This window comes from Primulina tabacum, chromosome 8 (genome assembly GCF_025594145.1).
Source record: "Primulina tabacum isolate GXHZ01 chromosome 8, ASM2559414v2, whole genome shotgun sequence".
NCBI classification, from domain to species: Eukaryota; Viridiplantae; Streptophyta; class Magnoliopsida; order Lamiales; family Gesneriaceae; genus Primulina; species Primulina tabacum.
This window is the reverse complement of record NC_134557.1, coordinates 37,731,159-37,752,948: the sequence shown is the minus strand read 5'-3', so window position 1 is coordinate 37,752,948 and position 21,790 is coordinate 37,731,159. Positions and strand designations below refer to the sequence as shown.

The following is a 21,790-nucleotide window of genomic DNA, read 5'->3' as shown; positions in this document are numbered from 1 at the left end:
GTACTACTAACTATACATAATTTAAATGCGGTTCACCTTAGGGTAATATTCTAAAGCTTGTCTATTTTTACACTAGGGATTTTGATCGCTTTTTTTTTTTATTATATGTAAAAATAATCCGAAACATAAAATATAACGTTTATGAAAATAAATAATGGAAACTGGAATGAAAAATCTAGAAAATAAGAAAGCTTGAAAGACAAAATCTTGTGTAAGACGGTCTTATGAGTCGTATTTTGTGAGATAGATCTCTTGTTTGGGTCATCCATGAAAAATATTACTTTTTATGTCAAAATTATTATTTTTTATTGTGAATACCGGTAGAAATAAACCGTCTTACAGATAAAGATTCGTGAGACCGTCTCATAAGATGTCTAGTCAGCTTGAAATATGCAAATGTGATGCTTGAGCAGTTTGTTGATTGATGAGTTGTCGTTTTTATTTCTTTCTCTGTCCATGGATTATCTTCTTCTATTGTGCGCTGGGCAGTTTCCCACGGCTCCTCACTCTTATATGATTTTCTCCATAATTAATCTCTTTTCTCATTTGTACTGATTTGATTTATTCAAACCAATTTTAAATTGTTGTGCTTATCTGATTTACTTTTCAAGTTAGGCCCAAATATTTGACAAAATCAAGTCGGTTCAAAGGCCAAATTCAAAAATTTCAAGCTCCCGCTTTCTTCTTCATATCTGACTTCACTGCAGAAAAAAGCTTAATCCCACTAGCTTTCTTCCAAACTTTCAATTGTTCCTCATAACATTAAACTCTATCAACCAAACGTCAGGACCGATCATCACCACATCTCTTCCCGCTTGGTTCGCTGCTTCACTCCCGAAATACGAACGTCAAAGATCTCACCATTGTCAGGTATGTATATCAACTTGGCCAGTCCTCCGCCTTCAATTCTTTTCTCTTGCTTGAGCTATATTTGTACGGGTTTTCCATTATTCAGTTGTGTAATGTTTCCAGAAAATATATCAATACGGGTTTTCCAATCCAAGTCCTTTCGTACATGGACCCCTTCCAGTTGCAATGAGAGCGAGATATAGCTCCAAAGTATCCTTAGGTTCCTTTGTCCTTGCATCAACGAGCACTATTTGTACGGGTTTTCCATTGTTCAATTGTGTAATCTTGCCACAAAATATATCAATATGATAATTGATCTTGCGTGGATCGATAAGAATTCGCTGAGATAATTTTCCAATCTATGGGTTCTGGCCCCGAAATAGGCAATGCCTTCATATTCGTTTTCTTTTTTCTTCATCAGCACATCAGGCTTTTTGATGTTTGATTGTGAACTTACTTTGATGGAACTTGTTGATCTTTGAGCTACTTCGATGCAATTATGTTTTCCTTGCTCTCACCCCCATCAAACGTTGATCAGGCCTTTAATCCAGGAGCTCTTTTGGTTGCTGCAAACAGACCGAAATGATTGTCAATATGAGAGTGGTCCAAAGACCTTTTTGTTGGCGGTAGGTATTACCGAGATGAGTGTTGACATACTATATTTTGGCCGAACACCCCATTGCACCTTCATCACGAGCCAATACATTTTTTACACGAGTTATGTTTTCTTTATATTTAAACTTGGGTGTCGCATTTCACTTGGGTCACATCTCATTCCCGATCAGTCATTCGTGTGCATACATCTTTATTTTTGTTTTATGCTTGCAGGTTTCATCTATGACAACAACATGCCATGTGTTGTCATAATTGTTGTGTTCATGTTCAACTTGACGGTCATGCTTCTGGGGTCTATATTTCATGGCTTAACTTAATGTGTTCAATATGACCATGTTTCCAAATTGGGCGGAATCTCGTGGTTTATGCGAATATGGGTTTTTTTTTCTTGTTTTTCCGGTATGATAAACTTCTTTGCCGGTCCTCCCATCATGTTGTGTACCATTTTGTCGATGGGAAGTTGTTGGAACTTTTCAAGTTCGCAATCTTTATTTTGATGATAACAAATCTTGTTAATTGTGTTACTAATGATCTACCATAGTGTGCAGCATCTAGGATCACTCACGAGATGTTCACATCGCACAAAATGAATCAGTCTAACTGATTACGTCAATTGAGTAGTCCAACTGATTGTCCAGTTGATAGGTAATTCAGCAGGAGAACCTCAGAAGCCTGGCGAGCCGAATGAGTGTTCAACTGATGAAGAAAACCCAGCTGATCAGTCCAACTGAACAAGTGTGAAATCAGTTCAACTGACGAGTCAACTGATTTCACCAGCCCAATTGAAGATCAGTTCAACTGACCAGTTCGAAGCATCAGTCAGAATCTTTCAGTTATGGATGAAGACAAACTCTTTCAATTGGAATCCAGCTGTACGTGAAGGTACAAAGCCATTGTCCAGTCAAAGGACAATAATGGACGTTGCATCAGAGCATTAAAGACAAAACGTTTCAGAAGAGCAGTTGAAATGTCGAGACACAAAGTCCAAAAAACGAATTCAAAATGCAACGAATATAACTAATGAGTCTCACTATACGATCAGTTTTCCCGCCTATATAAAGAGAAGACAGTGAAGACTCAACAAGAAGTAGAAGAAGCTTTTAAGCATATACGAGAGAAAAGAAAGGGCATGCTCATTGCACATCAGATTTCAGAAGCAATAAGCCCAGAGGGAATTCTTCATAGTTACAGTAGCTTAGATTAGAAGCTTATCTCCCTCAGTGTGTGAGAACATCCTTGTTCAGTTCTCACACACAAACACTCTCATTCACTCAAATACAGTCTTGCATAAAGACGTTAAACTTGTGTATGTAGTCTTTCTTACATAGACATTAAAGAATTGTTGACTTGAAGGTATTGCCTTCAGTCTAGTCTAGGAGTTCAGTTTAGGCAGTGGTGTAAGTCTTAGTTGAGTGGGTTTGTACAAGACGTTGTGTAAATCAAAGTCTTCTAGTGAATACTACCCAAGACGGTAGAAGGGGTGACGTAGGAGCAGTTGAAGTCTCCGAACATCCATAAACATATCTTGTGTATTTAACTATTTAACTATTGTTTTCAAACTGTTTGGATCATTTAGAGTATCCGTCAGTTCAGTTGTCACCATAATTGAACTGATGAATGCAAAAACTAATCTGTCTCTTTTCGGTTATTCAGTTTACATAAGATAAAATGTTTTTTTTAATATAATAGTCTTCTTCACGAAAGATTACTTCGAGTTTCTTCCGCTTGGTTTAACCAAACTCGATTTAATTCATCGATGTTAATATTCTTAGAACACGAGCTATTGCAGCTCATTGGAGAATATTTTGTTTGAAGCATCCCAAAGATGCTCAGCAAACGATCTTTCAAAATTCATTTGACTCTTTTAGCTTCTGAGTTGATGAATAACTTACAGCAGCTGAGACTTGAATTATTCAATCTATCTTGACGACCTAGTGTTTTTTGTCTGACACAGCCCCTCTGGGTAGGTGCTTACCTTGATTTTAATGGCCGATCATTTGACTAGGTTGCAGCTTTACTCTTGACTTAATATATCCATCATCTATTGTTAATAGTGGATTTTTCTTCTACCCGCCCACTATACAACAACAAATCGAGTTGGTCTTTTGAGTTTTACAACCCCTCTTGGTACACATACTAGTTCCGGTTTTCACTGGCAATCCCTCACGTTACTTTATCCTTGCCGGTGGACTTAACACACATTGTCTTAGAAATTATGTCCAGAAAATTCTCTAAGGCTGCTGTGCAACTCTTCTCTACGCTACCCCAAGATTTGTTAGTCTGATTGTGACACATAGACTTCAAACTGACAGTTGGCACCCCAAGATTTGTTATTCTGATTGTGACACCTAGACTTCGAACTGATGGCCGACGATACCTTACCCACCATTCGAATAGGTTGTTTTCTCGTTCTAGCAACACTTTCTATGATCCAATTATCTTGGGCGAAGATGACTCATCCCCCTTTCCCAAACAACAAAGTTACAAGGATTCCGATGGTGATGAAACTCCCGAAACTGATTCCAGATCCACTACGCTAGAAGAGAGAGCCCCACAAATTGAGATCCATGGTGTTAACTTGGCGATGATTCTGGTTCTTTTGAGAAGAAAACAAGTTGTTTCTTGGCTGATTGTGATGCATTTTCCTCATATGTGTTTCCACCAATTACCCATGCGTAGCCCAACTTAGCGTAGCTCTTTACCTGCTGACACTACTCCCTTATTGGCAATTTTATCCACCTAACTCTTTGTCTTGGATGTCCTTAAATACCTATCATGCTCAACTTTGAATTTGTTTCTTTGAGAGGATCTGACATCTCGGAGGGCCCGAATCAGAATTATTGGCGAGCCAGAGAGCCAGTTTGATATGAGTTTCTCAGATAATGTTTCCTCAGTGGCCTCCAATCTTGAGAGGTGTGCACCATCAATGGAGGCTCTTGCTCATTCCAAGATGGCAGTTCAAAACTTCCTCGGCCTTGGTTTGCATTAGCTCAGTGAATCTCAACGATTATCAATGCTTTCATCTGTCACTATTCTAAATTTTTTTCCATAATTTGCTGCATCGCGGTTTGATATACTTGATGATCTTTCGACCATATTCTCTCAGTCTGATGCAGCCTTTGCTATTAGCAAGAACATGATATCCCATCGTACATCTTTCCAGAGTAAATGTGAGAAGACAGAAGACTTATACAGGCATGACATGGTCATTCAAGAGCAAATTGCCATTGTGATAGCCAGCTATGACGTGGAGGAGGCCGGAGTTAAGAGATTAGAGGAAGAGATCTAGAGGCACCGAGTTAGAATGGAGAATTTTAAGGTCAACCTATCGTATTCCGCTTGATTGTTGGTGCATGAAAAACCCAAATTAAAAGATAGAGCCGTTTTCACCTATCTTGTGGAGGTGATCACAATACCAGCTCTGGCTACTGTTTTGGTACTTGATCCATCGAATTTCAATTCCCAAGGTTGAACTCCCGCTTTTCAATCTGGAAACCCAATCTGCTCTTTGTGTGCTGTCGTTGAGCCACCAAACTTAATTTCTACTTCCAAATATAGCGAGTGCAATGGTGAGTAGGGTCGAATCTACATGGAACGGGGGATGATTTCTTTCGAGGAAAAATAAATAAAAAGAAGGTTTTGTTGATAAGAACAAAATAAAATATTAAAATTAAAATTAGAAATTAATGAAAAATATAAATCTAAAAAAGAATTAAATTACCAAACTCTGATTCAAGGAGATTTTTACTATTCAATCGTGTCATTGTTCATCGGCTAACATATTATTTATTAATGTAGTTACAAGTAATTAATCTTAGAATTATAGGGATAGCCGCTAAAATCTTTGCAGAGAGAATGAGTCTATTTAGCATATATTTAATCAAATCAGTTTTAGCAACAACAAATACTTTTGATTGAATCAAGTAATGTTTTAACTTAGTACATGCATAAGACAACGTTAAGCATCACTTCTCAATCACATAGTACTCCACTTCTGCTGGAATTTACTCAAATAATAAAATGTCTGCTCATTTTCTTCGTGATTATTTTGGACTAGCAAGCATCCAATTGATTCATGAGCTGCAGAGACATATAGTTTAAGAGGCATTCCATATCTGGGTGGCATAAGAACATGCATATTGGATAAATATCCCTTAATCACATCAAAAGCATTTTTATGTGAATTTTCTCATTTGAACACCCCTTGTCTTTGAGCATCAACAATTGTGAGAAGTCCTTTGTTTTCCCTACAAAGTTTGAGATAAAATGCCTCAAGTAATTTACTTGCCTAACTCTTTCTTGTTCTTGGGTGGATTTGCCTCCATAATAGTCTTCGCTGTGTTTTTATTCACCTCGACTCCTCTTTGATGTACCATAAATCCCAAAAATTTTCTTGCTTTCGCGCCAAAGACACATTTCAACGAATTTAATTTCAACTCATGTTGTCTTATTTTTTGGAAACTCTTCCTCAAATGCTCGATGTGATCAACAACTTGTTTATATTTCACAAGATATCGTCTATATGCGCTTCAATATGGTTCCCTATCATATTATGAAAGATCGAGTTCATAGCTCATTGATACGTACCAACATCTCCTGTGCATTTAAATGTTGTCTTATGTGTATCTGTCTCTGTTATCTTGATCTGATTGTAGCCCGATAATCTATCTATGAAGGATAACATCTCATGCCTAGCTATTGAATCGATTCACATATCATGTATCGGCATCACATAAACATCCTTGGGAGTTGCACAGTTCAAGTCCTGGAAGTCGATGCATATTTTGATCTTCCCCTTCTTTTTCATTACTGACACAATGTCAGAAAGCCATTCGGTATATCTGATTAGTTTTATAAAGTTGGCCTTGAACAGTTTCTCGACCTCTTCTTTCACTTTCAACTCAACTTATTTTGACATGCGATGAGATGTCTGTTGAAATGGTTTGAAACCCTCTTTGAGTGGAAGTCGTTGTTCGCAGTTTCCTATCCAATCTTTGCATGTCATCATGATTCTATGCAAAACAATCTTTGTATTCCTTCAGCAGTTAACCAAATATTGCTTCAACTGTTGTTCCAGTAGCTTCCTCACATATACCATTTTAGGATTCATAAGCTATCCCTAGTTGATTTCTTTTAATGAGTCTTGTACTTCATGTTGGTCATCTTCCATTTGAGATGGTGCCATCAACAACTCATCAATTTGGACTTCATCTTCTTCATATTCTTCCTCTTGGACAACCTCGATTCCATAGGTGTCACATGCTTCCTCTTTCTATAATTTGTTTTGTACATGCTACATAAGAGCTTTCCATATAGAGGTTGAAGCTATTATTTTTCCCTTTTGGTTCAACTCAATATCAAGCTCTTCAATCAATGGCTGAATCATTGGCCTAGGCGGCACGATAATAGTAGGCTTGATGATCCTTTCCAACACCGAGCTTTGAGTTGGTGTTTGCATGTATACCGGACTTTCGCTCTTACTCTTGCAACGAACTTTGATGGCCGAAAATCCCCATTGTAATATCTAGCTTTAACTGCACTTGAACTGTTTGAAAAGGTTGTCCATGAGCTTTTACAACCTCCACATCGTTTCCCTTTTCAAAATAATAACAGCCAGTGCATCAAAGATGGGTTGCACTGGTTTTCATGGATCCAATCATTGCCTAACAATGCTTGGAAGTTGGGGGACTAGTTTACTACGAAAAATGCACTCAAATATGACATACTCCCCACAGTAACATCAGCGGGGAATACCCCAATTGTTTTGGTGGTTTCCTCTGTAAATGCAGCAACAGAAACTTATGTGGGAATTAAGTCTTATTTAGTTTTGCCCAAAATCTTAACATCCTTACCGACATGATATTCACAACTGATCCATTGTCAATCAACAGCCTAGGCACTAGCTTCCCATTTACGTGGGCTTTGATGTACAATGACCTTACGTGCTTAGTCATGGCTGGTGCAAACTTCTCGAGTATCACTTGTTTAGGCTTATTTGGGTGATCCTCTTTTATAATCATTCTTGAACTTCCTTCGAGTAGTTTAGTTGCATGATCTTTTTTTTGTATGATCTTTGGGCATCAACTTCCCATTCTTTTCTTCCACCATTTTAAACCTCTCTGTCAGTATCACCGCTTCTGTCGCACAATCCAGAGTGGGGTGAAACTTTCCAATACAAAATTTGATAGTTTTTCTTCTCTAATCATTATCCTTACTTAATAAATTGTCGTTTTTGTCAACTAACTTATTTTCAGTAGCCGATCTTCAAAATTTGGCATACTCCCCACGTGATCTTCAATGAGTATAATATCAATTGTGAGTCTATTTTCCAACTTAGCATACTCTTACCTTTTTGCAGCAGCTCTTTCTCTCAACAATCGTTTCTGAGTCCTAGTAAGTGGACTGGGGAACTTTTTGTGTTTGGCCACTCTTCAAGACTCTCCCTAAACTCGCCTCTGGCATGAAGGACGTACCCGGTCTTTGCTTTTCTGGTCTCAATCGTTTCTCTTTTTGAAGCTTAATCCACACGCCGCTCTCTATCTTGATCAACTGATTTTTTCCTTATTTTCATCCTTCGCAATTAAATTACATACGTGTTTCTCTTGTCTGAGTATCTTTGGTGCTGATGGTGAGATGATTTCCATCTAAACCACTGGTTGTTAGGCACTGGTCACTCGAAGAAATATTGGTTCCTCGGCCTAGAGGCCTCAGATTTACCAACATTTTTAAGGTATCGTTGCTGAACTGTTCTTAGTCGATCGTCTCTATACTTTTGATTAGCTTCAAACGTTTGACCCTTTTGGATCCAGTATTTCTTAATCATTTGGTCTTTCATTGCAAGGGTTTGGTTTCTATTCTCATCGAAAAGATCCCTCAAAACCGTCACATTCACATTGATAGAAGCTAGTGGGGATCATCCACTGTCATTGACTCTTGTTTGTCAGGGAACTTCCAGACCTTTTGTTAATTATGTCATGCAAAATATTCTTAAAAGTCCAACAAGACTTAGTGGCGTGATAATATGAGTTGTACTTACAATATTTTAGACCATTCAACTCTTCTTTTGGTGGAATTCTGTGATATGGTGGAAAATGATGAATTTTCTTTTACCAGAAAATCAAAAACTACATCGGTCTTTGATACGTCAAAAGTGTACATCATATTCTTGGGGAGTTGGAGGCAATTCATATTTTCTGGTTCTGTCAGTTTCTTTTTTAGTAGTGGAACTGTAAATGAACCAGCTGATTGAATCTCGGCCAATGCAACATCCTCTACCTCTTGATAATAAGACTCCAAAGCAGTTCTCTTTTGTACGACTCCTCCTGTAAGAGTTCTTCGTATTCAGCAACTTTGGCAGCCAACTCAAAGAAATCCTTGAACTCCATGCTTTTGAATTTCTTCCTCAATACAAAATCCAGCTCTTTTTGTCCCATTTTCACGAACTCGGTCTCAGGTACGAACACCTTGCACCTATTCTTCATCTTTTTGAACCTGTCGATAAACGACTCCACATATTACCCTTTCTTTTGGGTCATTCTGGATAAATCAGCAATATATACCTATGGTTTTGTTCTATATAATTGAATGTGGAATTGTCTTTTTGTTTCTTGCCAATTCATCACTGAATTTCTGGGGAGTGAGGCATACCAAGTGAATGCGGTCCTTGTGAGAGAATTTTGGAATAATCGCCACCTTAAGTTGTTGAAATTCTCCAAGTTGGCTAGCTCCCTGCACTTAATAGTAAACCTAGCTATGTGTTCCATGTTGGACTGGCCGTCCTCGCAGAGATAGGCTGAAATCATGAACTCTATAACCCCCCTTAGGTACATGTTATTCACGTCTATGTATTCTGGATAGGGTTTGTGGAACTCTGGGCGTGTGATGATCATAATTTGCCCCCTGAACTTAAAACCTTGCATTAAAACCAACACTCTTTGATAATTTATGTGTGACATGTCATCATAAGCTTCTGGTGGGTACAAAGGATTCGTCATGTTGTACACTTGAGTAACAGGTTTTTTGAGCTCCCCACTCCATGAGCACGTGATTATGGCAGGGCTCTCCCCCCTTAAGGTATATTTTCTCCTGTGAGGTGGTGTATACCTTCTCTTTGGCTGAATTAGGATAGTGAACTCTGGGCGGCGGGGAATACCAGCCTTTGAGTTTCCTAGTCCTTGGTCAAATTCATGGAATTGGTTGTTTCCCTGGACTTAATTGCTTCTCTGGTTCCCTTATTTTTCACTTGCGTTTTGCTCTTTATTGGTTGACTGATTTGTTTAACCCAAGAATGTCATCAAGCAATTAGACATAGCCTTGTACAGTGCTTGCGATATACCTTCAATTTTTATTGCAGTCAACTATTTAACCAAACGATTTAAAATATGAGCACATCCCTCTGAAATATGACTTGGATGCAAATCCAACTTCCTTGTCGATTCTTCAGCAGCCGGTTGTTGTGTCAGTGGTGCTTGAATCTCTTTCTGGTTTGGTAGAGACTCTCCATCTCCTTGATTGATGTTTTTCGCCTTCTTGGTGGCACAATGTGTTCCCACCGGGCGTGCCAAAAATTGTATGCACAATATTTTGATTTGTGAGCGTGACATGAGCAAAAATGCACCAATTTGTGTAAAAACTGATAAAAATCTAAGTTACAAACGCGAAGATTGTCGATACTAAATTTGACCCTCGATTATGATCTTCTAAACATATATGACGCAATAAATAAAGGAAACTAGAGAAACACTACTGGAATGATATAAACTCTTAACATGATTTATATTTCAATAAATTTTAGGAATCTACAAAATTTTAACTTAAAACAAAGAACGTTGTTGAAATCTGAAAAAAAATCATTTGAATTAATGAAATCTTGAATGAAAACTATAAAAACGATTAATTAAAGCTATGAGAATTCTGCGGGGAGTTTGTTAGAATTTGTGCGGAAGATTGTGTGTGTTTCTTTTTTGCCCGACCCTGTCCTTTTCTTCATGGTACAGTGCGGATTTTTTTCACCCTTCCCATGACTCACGATCTCCCATGTTTCTTTCAGACGATCTCCTCATTTCTGCACGTTATTTGAGACACTCAAACCGATTTTGAATTAATGAGTTTTCTTATATGGTATGCTGCTTCTATTCTTTTTCGTGAGTTTAAGTAAATTTTGGGCATGTCTAACTTTGAGCCTAATTGGAATATATCCCCAACAATTATATTATTAATAATAATAAAAATTATATATATAGTTTATCCACAATAGTCAAATTAAATGGGTGAAAGATTGGGCTCCAACACAAAGGAGCTCATATTTTAATCTAGCATAAAAAGTGGTCCATTTCATGTTATCGAGCATTAACTATTCTAACTTGAGCCTATTTTGGATAATAAAATTTACAAAGAAGGGCCCACTTTACACTTCGTATGAATCGGATAAATTGAATGGAAACAAATAATTAATTTAGGAGTAAATTGACTTATTTTTGTACATTTCCTAAAAAATGTATATTCGTATTACTATAAAATTATAATATTGCATTAAAATCCAATAATTTCCTCAAATTCCATGATAAATATGGCTCGATCACATTTGGCAAGCAAAATTTCGTGGACAATCTGCCCGACTGCCACGTGACTTACTTTGTATTTGGTGGCAAAATTTCATGAAGACTAGCAACACTATGCAAGCAAAATACATCCAGATAATTCTGATATAAAAAAATTATATATATATAAAATTTGTCACTAAGAAGATAACAATTTTTTTTAAAAAAAATTGACATAATTTATTTTCAGTATTATTAATGTCACGTCTCGAGACGGGGTTTAGTCGATATCGGCGTTGCTCTCAAATTTACATTAGAAAGCAACAAACCTTAGAAGTACAAAATTCAGAAATCAGTCTTTTTATTCATAATATTCAATAATCCATTATCTGTTACAACTCAAATACTAATATTTTACAGCGGAAATGTAAAACCATACATAAAAGTATTTTAACAGATGCAGCGGAAATAACATAAACTAGAATCAGAACTGAGAAATGACAGTCTTCTTCACCAGCCCCAAAACTGAATCTGTTCTTCTTTTTCTAATATTTCTTCCTCGTTCTTATCTGAGATGGTTTTGATAGGTGAGTGATATGATTGTCACTCCATAAGCGGGGGCGGGAATAACTCCTAGTTTTCGAAATCATTTTCAACAGAAACAGTAATACAAATAATATACAAAAACTCTTCTTTTCAGAACAGGAATCAATATTCAGAACAGAAATTAGAAATTAGCAAGTAAGTAAGCACTGAGCACGTTTGTGAATTTCATGGCTAAACTGATATCAGTCCCCTAAATGTTCTCTCCTCTAAGGGATGAGGCCAGAATCAGAAATTAGAATTCAGAATTGTTCAGAATATATATTCTTACCATTAGTTCACTAGGTTTCAGTGCTTTAAAATCAGAGATAAAAAATATATAAAACAAAAATTATCAAACTGATTTCGAGATATTTATACATAAGCCCACTTACTGTAATTCGCTATAAGGTTTCGGTAGAAGTCTGGAATCTGCTTGTTCTTGCTACTGGTTTCTACTGCTCGAAAATAAGCACTCTCTTAGCTCGAAAATTCAAGTGATAATCTCAAGATTTGTGTAACACCAATTCAGAGGTTTGAGGGTGTTATTTATAGGCAAAATTCTGACTGTCAGCCTCCCAATTAATGGCCATAATCTGCAATTAACAGCTTTTATTCCATGTTAAATGCTTCAGTTACAAGTCATGAGCTGAATTAGTAACTGTCTGCTGGAATCTCGTTTTTCTGCCACTGGATTTATCTGTTGTCTGCTGCTGGATTCTAATCTGCTGGAAAAATACCAGCTTCTCAATATTAGCTTTTGCTGGAATTTTGCATTGCTGCTGAACTGCTACTATCTTCTGAAATATTAGTTTCTGCTGCAATTTTGCATTGCTGCTGAAATGCTGGAAATTCGAGTTCTCACATCCCGCCCTCCTTATGAGAAGTTTCGTCCTCGAAACTTGGCTATACATGATCCTGAAAGAGATAAGGGTATTGTGCTAGCATCTTTTCTTCCAACTCCCAAGTAGCTTCTCTTTCGGCGTGGTTGGATCATTGTATTTTGACATATGGAATAGTTCGTCACCTCAGTACTTGGTCTTTGTTATCCACAATTCGAATCGAAATTTCTTCATACTTCAGTTCTTCATTTAGATTTCCCTCAACCAGAAGTGGTCCAGCTTCTAGAATATGACTTGGATCGAAAATATATCTTCTCAGCTGCGAAACATGGAATATATTGTGAATTCTTGACATATCAAGTGGAAGTGCTAATCTATAAGCAAGTGTTCCCACTTTCTCTAGAATGTCAAAAGGTCCAACATATCTGGGATTCAGTTTCCCAACCTTATTGAATCGGATTACACCCTTCATGGGTGATACTTTCACATATGCCTTTTTGCCTACTACAAATTCCACGAGTCTTCTTTTCAGGTCAGTCCAGCTTTTCTGTCGATCTTGTGAAGCTTTTAGTCGCTCTTTGATCATAGCAACTTTATCTACGGTTTCTTGGATTAGTTCGGGTCCAACGATGGCATTTTCCCCTACTTCATCCCAATACAATGGTGATCGACACTTTCGTCCATACAGAGCTTCGTATGGTGCCATTTCAATACTAATGTGATAACTATTATTGTATGCGAACTCGACTAAGGGCAGATGTTCGCTCCAGTTACCACTGAAGTCTAGAGCGCATGCTCTCAGCATATCTTCTAGAGTTTGAATTGTCATTTCTGTTTGGCCATCGGTCTGAAGATGATAGACCGTGCTAAGAGTAATTTTGATCCCCATAGCTTGTTGAAAGCACTTCCAAAAAGGGGATGTAAACCTCGGATCTCTGTCTGATAGTATGCTAGCTGGAACTCCATGTAATCGTATGATCTCATTCATGTACAATGTGGCTAGCTTGTCCAGATTATAGTTCATGCGAACAGGTAAGAAATGCGCAGATTTCATGAGTCTATCTACGATTACCCAGATGCCATCTTGACCTTGTCTCGACTTGGGTAAACCAACTACAAAATCCATAGAAATATGTTTCCATTTCCATTCCGGGATTTCTAATGGTTGAAGAAGTCCACCAGGTCTCTGGTGTTCTGCTTTGACTTGTTGGCACACGTGACACTTAGAAACAAACATTACCACGTCCTTCTTCATTCCACTCCACCAGAAATTTTTCTTCAAATCTCTGTACATCTTGGTTCTGCCAGGATGGACTGAAAATTTCGACTTATGTGCTCCAGACATTACTTCTTGTTGAAGATTGTCGATGTCTGGTACGCACAATCGTCTCTTCATCCACAAGATTCCCTTGTTATCCGTCTCGAAATCTGGTGTTTTCCCTTCTTTAACTTGCTCTTTTAGTTTTACCAAAACAGAATCTCTATCTTGACTTATTTTAATTGTCTCTCGAAGACATGGTTGTGCTGAAAGTGATGTCAGGATCACTTTACTTGTATTCTTTCTACTTAAAGCATCTGTTACCTTGTTGGCTTTGCTTGGGTGGTAGCTTATCGTCAATTCGTAGTCTTTCAAGAGTTCAATCCACCGTCTTTGCCTCATGTTTAACTCTTTCTGAGTGAACAAGTATTTGAGGCTTTGATGATCGGTGAATATCTCACATCTAGCACCATATAAACAGTGTCTCCAAATCTTCAGTGCAAATACCACTGCTGCAAGCTCGAGGTCATGTGTTGGGTAATTCTGTTCAACGGCTTCAACTGCCTCGACGCGTAAGCAATCACCCTTCTCTCTTGCATGAGTACACATCCTAAACGTCTTTGAGACGCATCACTGTAGATGGTGAAGTCTTTTCCTTCCATAGGTAATACCAACACTGGCGTGGAGGTAAGCTTCTTCTTCAAAGTCTCGAAGCTTTTCTCACAATCTTCACTCAATTGAAATGTAGAGTTCTTCTGTGTGAGTTTGGTGAGAGGTATTGCTATTGAAGAGAATCCTTTAACAAATTTTCGGTAATAGCCTGCTAATCCCAAGAAACTTCGAATTTCTGTCACAGTCTTTGGTCTAGGCCAATCTGAGATTGCTTAACTTTTTTAGGATTCACAGATACTCCTGCTGCTGATATTATGTGTCCCAAGAATGCGACGCTCTCTAGCCAGAATTCGCATTTCTTGAACTTGGCGTTCAATTTCTTTTCTCTCAGCTTTTGGAGGGTGAGACGAAGATGTTCTTTGTGGTCTTCTTCACTTGACGAATATACCAGAATATCGTCGATGAATACCACAACAAACTTCAAGAAATGGTTTGAACACCTTGTTCATGAGGTCCATGAATACTGCTGGAGAGTTTGTTAACCCGAACGGCATTACCATGAACTCATAGTGTCCATACCTTGTTGTAAAGGTTGTCTTCGGAATATCGTCTGTCTTGACCTTTAGTTGATGGTAGCCTGACCTTAAGTCGAGATTGGAAAAGATTGTAGCTCCTTTGAGTTGGTCAAACAGGTCATCTATCCTTGGAAGCGGGTACTTATTCTTGACTGTGATCTTATTCAGTTCCCTGTAATCAATACACAATTTCATGCTTCCGTCTTTTTTCTTCACAAACAGAACAGGAGCTCCCCACGGAGATGCGCTTGGTCGGATTTGCTTCCTATCCAACAACTCTTGAAATTGTTCTTTGAGTTCTTTCAACTCTGCTGAAGCCATTCGGTATGGTGCTTTTGAGATTGGTGTAGTATTGGGTACTAAATTAATCTAAAATTTCACTTCGCGGTCGGGAATTGTGCCAGGGAATTCTTCAGGAAAGACATCCGGGAACTTTTGTACTACTGGTATCTCTTCTAGTTTAAGTGGGGTTTCTTTCTTTACCTCGTTTAGCATAGCTAGGTAAACTTCTTCTCCACTTTTCATGGATTTCCAAGTCTGGCAAGCAGAAAGAAGAGTCTTTCGTTCTTTTGTATTACCATGAAATAAAAGTTTCTCTTGACGTGGAGTTTGGATGGTTACCGTCTTTCCATGACAGTCTACTAAAGCATGATTCTTGGCTAACCAATCCATTCCAAGAATTACATCGAATTCCACCATGTTTAGTTGGATTATGTTTGTCTTGAAACTCTGATTATCTATGAGAACATCAATATCCTGATATAGAGTGCGAGTTTCTAAAATCCGATTTGCAGGAGTTGCCACTCTATATGGTTTTTCTAAGTTATCAGGCTTAGTTCCTAACTTCTTGGCAAATCTCTTAGACATGAATGAATGTGTAGCACCACAATCAAAGAACACATACGCAGGTATATCTTTGATTATAATGGTACCTGCTACAATATCATTTGAGTTGTCAGCCTCTTCTTGAGTAAGATAATAAACTCGAGCATTTGTCTTGTTTTTCTTAGGCTTGTTTGGAGTTGTTCCTCCTGCTGGACCATTCCTTGGATTTGGAAGAGGGCATTGAGCAATGCGATGGTCCATCTTTCCACAACGGAAACAAGCTCCAGAATTCCTACGACATTCACCAGTGTGAGCGAATCCACAAGTTTGGCACTTGACTCTCTCTTTGCTTGATTGAGAAGAAGTGGTTCCTTTGGATGAAGCACTGGTAAATTGGTTGCTTGAAAACCTAGGCTTCTTAAATTGTTGGCCCGATTGGTACTGGCTTGACTGAGGACGATTGAGTTTCTTCTCATCTTCACGTCTCTTGATGTCATTCTCAGCTCTGATGGTGGCTCCCATCAATTCATCAAAGCTATCGGGTTCGATAATAGCAAGGGCAGATTGAATGCGGCTGTTCAACCCTTTCTTGAAGCGATGTATCTTCAAGGCCTCGTCTCCCATGATGGTTGGGGAGTAAGTTCCCAATGAGTGGAACTTGGATGAATACTCCACCACTGTCATGTTTGGTTATTGAACCAAGCTTTCAAATTCTGACAGCTTCTGCACTCGAACTGCTGTCTAGAAGTATTGCTTCAGAAATGCCTCTCGGAACCTTTGCCAAGTGATAGATCTCGCCCTTACCATAACTGGTGAGAGTCTTTCCCACCATTTGGTTGCTTTATCCACAAGAAAAGGTGTAATCACATCTACCTTGATCCCTTGTGGAACCTCAAGTAGTCGAAGATGGTTCTTTACCTCCTTCATCCAATTCTGTCCGACCTCAAGATCAGAGCTTCCGTCGAAATTTGGGACTCTTGCTCTTCAGAGAGCCTCATAGTGCTGCTTAGTTCCAATCTAAGCAAGAGGTGGTGGTGGTGGCTGATTAGCATTAGGGTTGACAAACCCTTGTAGCGTGGTTGCCACAATCGAGGCTATAGCCATCAGGTCCGCCTGGCTGAGGACAACTGCTGGTGGTTGTTGCTGTGCATCCTCATCATTGCGGTTGTTGTTGCGGTTGCCGTAGCGAAGATTGCGATTGTTTCTAACTGGTTGTCCGTCCATTTCCTACGATTATGAAAGTTCTAAAGTTGATGGCAGAATAGAGACTAGACAAAGGAAGCAAAATGATTGAGTAATTGCTCAAAATTAAATATGAAAGCCAATTGATAGAAAATTTTTTTTTATTGATTTCTCAAGAAAGTGCAATTACAACTAACCATCGAAAATGCTAACAGAAATGTAAATAGAACAAGTGCTATTACAAAAAGCTACTACTGAATGTCTAATCTATCACTTCTCCTAATCCGAAATCCATAGGATCCTCCTCGACTTCTTCATTTTCTTCGGGATCCTCCTCAGGTTCGTCTTGATGGTTGGCTATCACTGTTTCAAGATGCTCAATATGACCATTCAGAACTGCAGTTCTGGTCGCTAAGAACTTCAACAGTGTCATGCATGCTCTTGAATATGAGCATCAGTCTGTTCACTACACTGATTATGCTGGTGCACGAGTTGGTGATTTAGATCCTTAAGTATTTGGATCTTCTCAACTAATGTATCACGTAACTCGATGAACTCCGGAACAGTCTCTTGGGAGGTTTCGAACTCTTCTTGAGCTCTCCTATTCCTCTCTTTCTGCTTCATGCAGATAATGAGCATAACGTTGAACATCACCTCTCAAGCGTTCTTCTCGACGCTCTAATTCATCTTTGTCCAGCTCTAGGCAGTAGTTATGTTCCTTTACTTTTTCTAGCTTCTTCTCTAAGCTCTTAATTTAGCTACCCTGGTCCGCCATATGCATCCAAAACATGATAGTGAAGGTTCAGAAATGATCTCAAGAGTACAAGTCGAGTTATAGACAATTGCTATAATGAACAGAATCAGTACAGTCTATAACATTCAATAGAAGAAAATAGCTCAAAATTTTTCGGTCTCAGAATCTCGTGAAAAATTTACTAAAAATCCTTCACATCAAGAACATGAAGTGTACCAAATTTGGTGCCAAAATACTGAGCCGCTTAGAAATGAAAATTCCTCAAAGTTTCAAAAATTTGGAAAATTTTATGAAATGATGATATCACTATCTAAACGAAGGATTTTGGGGTTCTTCGGCAGTACTAGAACAAAGGTTTAGTTCCAGGTTAGGTTCTCCTCGTCAAGAGCTTTCCAACCGTATATTTTAATAGTAAAAATTCTTTCTGGATCAAAAGTTATGGCCGTTTGAACTTTGCGCGAAAAACACATCAACTTCTATGCCATTTTGCAAGGCCCACTGCATGTGCTTGCTGGAATTCACTTCCTACTGAAATTCTGATGCTACTGCAGTCAAGTCTGCTGCTTTCCAGCATTGTTAAAATCGATCTGCTGCATTCAGATCTACTGATTTCCATATGCTGGTTCTATGTAATGCCTGGTTACTCGTACAAATAATAATAATGCTTTTATGTCGTTTATTACGTAGTTATTTAGCTCATTAGATTTCACGTGGTGATTGAGGTATCAATATTGAGATTGAACATGATATTTATATTGTCCATGGTGTATTGAGAATGAATATGTGTCTAAATAATGATAGTAAGATGTGTACGTAGAAATAGTGTAATAGAAGTGGTGGGAAATGAGATGAAAATATGGTAGTTCGTACGGGTTTTAGCATAATCATTGGAATATTGATCCAAATGGTGTGAGGCTATAACCATTAGAAAGCTAATAAATAAGGTTACAACTTTCATGTTTTGAGTTTTGTCCAAATCATTGTGGAAGACACGCCAAAAGCGCCCCGAAGTGGGTCGTGTGTATCGTCACTCCTACAATGACACATGTTGGGAGAATGGGTATAAATTTTTACTCAGATCTCCAAATGACATGAAACTAGTGGGAGATTCAAGCCAAGACATAGAGCTACAAATTTCCTATTTACCATTTTTTTAGATTATGAACGGAAGAGCCGTTTCTGAAGCGATCTTTGAGGTGGCTGTGCGCAGAGTGGCGCCCGAGCGATAAGAAATTACCGCCCGAGCGCCAATGGTTCTGGATTTTTGGTTTCGGACAGAAAGTGCCGCGCTCGAGCGGTAATTTATGACCGCCCGAGCGCCGCCTTGCATATAAGAAGATAAGTTTTGACTTGACTTTATTTACAATTCCACAACCCCTTTTCCACAGCAAAACTCGAAAGACACTAATAAATCTTCCTCCAAAAGCTCATCTCTTCTTCTTCTTCGTCATTTTGAGGTTAGAAGTTTATTCTCCATCACAAGAACATCATATAGGTGTAAGTTTTCTTCTCTTTTAGTTGTTCCACATGTAGAGGAGTGATTTTCACCTAGTATATATATAGTGATGGGTTTATTGATGTATTTGACAGTATAGGAGCGAGAAACACCGTTTCAAACCAGTGTTCTTAAGCTTGGACAGTAAGTTGGTATGTTCTTGAAGTAATACATGAGTAGTATTATGTTTTCAAATACTTCCCATTGATTATTGCTATATGTACATTGTTAGTATGTTTATTGATGAAAACATAGCACCATATTCCATTGTTATGTATTAAATACGTAAGGAACTCGTGAATATTGAAGAGGGGTGCTATGTCATAAACACGAACACGAATATGAAAAGAAAAGGACTGATTTTACATGATATAGAGCTTGTTGACATCATGGGTGGTTTTAAGTCCACCAAAGCTATTGGCCAATATATGTTAATGGGGCGTGGGGATGCCAAAGGTTGCTCCCTGACGTCCAACACAGTAGTAGCTATATAATAAAGCAAGCACGGTAGTACAGGTCAACTAATGAGGCTCAAGTACAAAAATGAACATTGAATATATGCTACGGTATGACATGTTTTTAAGATTCATTATTGATCACGATTTGATATGTATGTTCATTCGATGCATATTGATACGTATAAGTTCCAACTTATTGAGTTTTATAAACTCACGTAGCTCATGTATTTCAGGATCAGGTAATGAAGATATATAGGATGCCGGTTCGCCAATGGATGCTTGTAACGTGCCTCACCTCGACAAGAACCGGGACTTCTTATTGTGTAGCTTCCGCATATGTATTATAATGAATTGAATGTCAGGGTTTGAAACAAGTTCCACGATATGTGTGAGGATACAATGTATGTTTGTATATGTAAATATGTTTCTATGTATATATGAATGTTGTTGCTTGGGTTTGGGCTTATACAAAATATAGGGACATCATGCAAAAATTTTTATAAACCGTCATTTTGATGCCCTTGTTTGATCTGCTTCATACTATAGGTATATCATTCAAACCCTATTTTGATTATGGTAATTATGCTAAGTATAGTGTAAGGGTGTGACATTCTAGTCCCAGACTACTTGTTTTGATGCTACTGTTTTTTCGGTTATCTGCTGGTTCCGGTATACTGATTTTGGCCTACTGATTTTTTTTCTACTTATTTCAGTAGTCTATTACAGTAGCTTATTTTCAGTAGTCTATTACAGTAGTTTATTTTCAGTAGTCTATCTCAGTAACTTTCAGGACTTATTTTCAGAAGTCTATCAGAACTTATTATTTATAGTTCCTCCTCCCCAGATTATGAAACCTGGTTTGCTCTGATACCACTTCGATGTCACGTCCTGGGACGGGGTTTGGTCGACACCGACGTTGCTCTCAAATTTACATTAGAAAGCAACAAGCGTCAGAAGTACAAAATTCAGAAACCAGTCTTTTTATTCATAATACTCAATAATCCATTATATGTTACAACTCAAATACTAATATTTTACAGCGAAAATGTAAAACCATACATAACAGTATCTTAACAGATGCAGCTGGAAATAACATAAACTAGAATCAGAACTGAGAAATGACAGTCTTCTTCACCAGCCTCAAAACTGAATCTGCTCTTCTTCTTCTAATATTTCTTGCTCGTTCTTATCTAAGATGGTTTTGATAGGTGAGTGATATGATTGTCACTCAATAAGCGGGGGCGGGAATAACTCCTAGTTTTCGAAATCATTTTCAACAGAAACAGTAATACAAATAATATACAGTAAACTCTTCTTTTCAGAACATGAATCAATATTCAGAACAGAAATCAGAAATTAGCAAGTAAGTAAGCACTGAGCACGTTTGTGAATTTCATGGCTAAACTGATATCAGTCCCCTATATGTTCTCTCCTCTAAGGGGTGAGGCCAGAATCAGAAATTAGAATTCAGAATTGTTCAGAATATATATTCCTACCATTAGTTCACTAGGTTTCAGTGCTTTAAAATCAGATATAAAAAATATATAAAACAGAAATTATCAAACTGATTTCGAGATATTTATACAGAAGCCCACTTACTGTAATTTGCTATAAGGTTTCGGTAGAAGTCTGGAATCTGCTTGTTCTTGCTACTGGTTTCTACTGCTCGAAAATAAGCACTCTCTTAGCTCGAAAATTCAAGTGATAATCTCAAGATTTGTGTAACACCAATTCAGAGGTTTGATGGTGTTATTTATAGGCAAAATTCTGACTGTTAGCCTCCCAATTAATGGCAATAATATGGCATTAACAGCTTTTGTTCCATGTTAAATGCTTCAGTTACAAGTCATGAGCTGAATTAGTAACTGTCGGCTGGAATCTCGTTCTTCTGCTGCTGGATTTTATCTGTTGTCTGCTGCTGGATTCTAATCTGCTGGAAAAATACCAGCTTCTGAAATATTAGCTTCTGCTAGAATTTTGCATTGCTGCATGAACTGCTACTATCTTCTGAAATATTAGCTTGTACTGGAATTTTGCATTGCTGCTGAGATGCTGGAAATTCGAGTTCTCAATTAATCTCAAATTACATTATGATCTCTAACTAATTTCTATCCGTTATTATTAAATTAAATATAAAATTAATCATTTAATAAAAAAATCTTATATAAATTATAATTATAATTTATATACACAATATGTACGCA

The 21,790-nt window shown here is 37.8% G+C and overlaps 1 long non-coding RNA gene across 2 annotated transcripts; it reads left to right on the top strand.

Annotated features, from left to right (window-relative positions):
- The first annotated feature begins 500 nt into the window (after window positions 1-500).
- On the top strand, window positions 501-20,047 carry LOC142552519 (uncharacterized). Of its 2 annotated transcripts, XR_012821825.1 has the most exons (5): window positions 501-870; window positions 973-1,102; window positions 1,388-1,475; window positions 1,678-1,863; window positions 19,820-20,047. It is a non-coding gene; the product is annotated as an uncharacterized LOC142552519 (long non-coding RNA). The 2 variants fall into 2 exon arrangements; XR_012821824.1 differs by lacking the exon at window positions 973-1,102.
- Window positions 20,048-21,790: the final 1,743 nt, after the last annotated feature.